The sequence below is a fragment of the Etheostoma spectabile genome, chromosome 16, assembly GCF_008692095.1.
Source record: "Etheostoma spectabile isolate EspeVRDwgs_2016 chromosome 16, UIUC_Espe_1.0, whole genome shotgun sequence".
Classification (NCBI taxonomy): Eukaryota; Metazoa; Chordata; class Actinopteri; order Perciformes; family Percidae; genus Etheostoma; species Etheostoma spectabile.
The window spans coordinates 17,332,913-17,336,125 of record NC_045748.1 but is presented as its reverse complement, the minus strand read 5'-3'; the positions used below and the strand labels follow the sequence as shown (position 1 = coordinate 17,336,125).

The following is a 3,213-nucleotide window of genomic DNA, read 5'->3' as shown; positions in this document are numbered from 1 at the left end:
AAAAAAAACTTAATATCTCTAGAGAAAACTATAAATTCCAATGGGTTTTTCTTCTCTGACACTGTCAACAGCTCTGGTAATTTTAACACTCTGCTGCAGACTCCCACAATAACAGTCACTGCCATTAACAGATTATGGCCATACTGTGCCCTGCTGCAAAACACACAAACACCCCCTTCCAGCATACAGTTTTATGGATACATAACAGCATAACACCCAACATTCCCTCATTGGTGACTATAGGCTTTGTGACCCACATGGTTAGAGTTGTGATATACCTCAACAGATCAGCAGCACTGACAGCATTTAGAGCACTTCGGGATTTATTTCAACATGTAAGCACCAGGGCCAAGCCCCTACAGTAAATATTTTTCATAATATGCCTGAAATAAATGGTCTGGTAGAACAACTGTGACAGCAGCCTTTATTATCAAGTTCAAATCTATTTGCCATATTAGATAAAAAGGATATGAATCGGAGTGTGCAGAGATTTTTAAAAGCAGCAGACATTATAAACAGGGCAGATGATACATACACACGCAAGACTGACAGACATCTACCATCTCCACTGTCTTTCTCGCACAATGACATGTTTACTGATAAAAAAAGATTTTGTACACAGCATTGTGTGAGATCATTCCTGGAGGCTATAATTGCATTCAAGGAATTCTGTTATTACCCTGTTTTTATTTTATTTCTTTTAGAAGAGGGCTACATGTATCCCAGAAACCACGCTGATACCCGGTACTGCTGTTGTTATGGGCATGAAGGCAGCTAATATAATCAATATAATGTGCTGCCTTCATAAAGGCCACAACTGAAACTGCATGTTTACTTGACACCGCAGCCTAAGTGCACCTTGTTCTTCAAGGTAAACATCTCAAATTAGATAGGCTTTGTATGACTCAGGCTATTGGTAACCATTAGCAACCAAACACACACTTTATGTGCAGGGATAGAGTGGATCAATATTTAAAAACAAGTTACAAAGACACCACTTTACTATACTTCTTTGTCTTTCAATATGAAGAAAAAAGTTGACGTTTCAGGTTCTCGTGTGAAAAGCCTCTAAAACAATATGTTTTTTCAAAAAAGTACATTTCTAGACATGCATCACATATTTGTCATAGTTTCACATAGGATTTTTGCCATGCACTCAAGTGTGTATACTTCTTTTTTGTGCAGTGGATATGTTGTGGAGTGTTGGCCATGAATTTTATGAGGGTGTATTTCCTGCATACTGTAATCTCTCCAAGGTACCTGCTATTTTGTTTTAGGTCAGGGTTTAGAGGCTTTTGTCTCACAGATTGCGCAGAGCACAGCAAGTGACTGGAACATACAGCAAAAAGGTGAAGTGGAAGTCCCTCTGATTGAGAAGAACTCCCCTTGATTCTAACAAGTTTCCTTAGCTAACCAGCATGAAGAACTCTTGCTGTGGTGCAGAAGTTAGAGAAGGGTGGCATGGCCCCGCAGGCAGGAACAAGGAAGTTGACAAGTGTTTCATTGATGTTTCTAACCCCTATTTTCCACCAGGCGAGTCTGCGCTGCATTCCAGAAGCGCTGCAACCCCCGTGAGCAATCGCTGCCATTCAAGTCAATGTTCTCCCCCCGCAGCGTTAAAGATACGGGCCAGGTCTATTTTCACGCGAGCCACTGGCCATTTGGAAAGCCGGGCAGGAAGGGAAAAACTCGAGACTATCCAGTCAATTTACCAAAAGACACCCCCACACTATAGTATACGTCTCCTTTACAACACCATGGACAACACAATATTCATCTTAAAGAACATAATAGCCATCTTTTTTATAAGGACAACGCCAGAAAAGCCATTGTAACTTGTAGAGACAATATAATCTGTGAGTCGGGCAGGCAAGACGCTCCGCTTCTGAGACGCTCTTGGTGTGGTATGGCGTGGTGGAGGACGGAACAAAACCGGAATGCAGCACAGACGCGCGCAGTGAAGAATGGGGGTTTGGTGATAGAGAGTATGGCAGAGAGACATACTTGTCTATCTCGCTACCTCCAACAGCTTCAAATTACCAGTGTGGCGTTATACCTGGGCTCTGTACATGAGACCTGCCTTTTATATTCACAACTATGTGGAGACAATAGAGATGGTGGATTTTAAAGTTGCCTTGTAAGATTTAAAAGCTTTAAATGTAAATAAGTGTTGCTTAATTTGTTCTCAAACCGGTGCCGTAACAGGGCTTACAGTGGCAAAATGAATGAACACTTGTTTTTGTTTTAAAAATCACAATATTAGGGGGATGTATACCCATGACAACATGTTGCAATTAGCTCCTGACAATGAGATAGAGACATTTGACACAATATGTCCTGGCGAGAAAGAAAGGAGCAAAAGAGGAAATGGCAGAAACAAACTGTAGGTGATGTGCACCAGTGAGATGTATGAGTTAACTACTGACATAATTAGTCAGAGGTAGACTTGTATTAATGAGCTTAAAGTACTAATATCATACTTTTTCCCTTAGTGAGCTGAGAAAATAAAAGGGGGGGGGGGATTTGACAATCACTACATAATTTTGAGCTCAGAGAATGACTACTTTGCAGGCCTTTCTGCTGCTGATGCTTAGACTGTTTTGTTGAAGGTGGTCCCAAGTAATGTGCTATAACGAGTCTCCCTTTAGCACTTGGCTAAATTCTATCTATTGTTTTAATATTTTTGTAAAAAACCTGCATTAACCTGAGTGATGCCAGGTTTCTAAGCCTATAGATTACTTGTTCCACCTCAGCTGTACCCATGCCTCCTCAGATGTTCTCAAATAGCTTCAGAAACTGACAAAAATAATCAGCAAACTAACTTGTCTTCTTCTCTCAGAACAGATTCATTCTCTGACTCTACTGCGTCTTGTGTTATTCATTTGGTTTGAGCATGAGGTTTCCATCTTCCATGCATGCTAATAGTACTGGAATATTTCTGCTGATACGGAATGTCACTGATAAGGTGCAATAATTTATATTGTGGCATTTTTGCTTTAAATATATTCTAGAGTTATAAAAGAGGAACGAATGATGAATGACTTCTAGTGGCATTTTGCTACAAGACATTATTAATCTAGTAAATATATTTTGATCCCCAGGACCACAACTCTGAATGACATCGAAGTCCAAAGTGACAAACATACGTTTAACTTCCCCCCTGTAGGTCACATAGGGGACTGTGACATCTCTCATCTGTCTTCACAATGCCAT

At 40.4% G+C, this 3,213-nt stretch overlaps 1 long non-coding RNA gene across 1 annotated transcript in view; it reads left to right on the top strand.

Annotated features, from left to right (window-relative positions):
• LOC116704394 (uncharacterized) overlaps window positions 1-1,967 on the top strand; it is a 15,636-nt gene extending 13,669 nt beyond the window's left edge. The window contains exon 3 of the long non-coding RNA XR_004335670.1: window positions 1,870-1,967. This is a non-coding gene — a long non-coding RNA (uncharacterized LOC116704394). The remainder of the gene's footprint in view (window positions 1-1,869) is intronic.
• The last annotated feature ends 1,246 nt before the right edge of the window (window positions 1,968-3,213 follow it).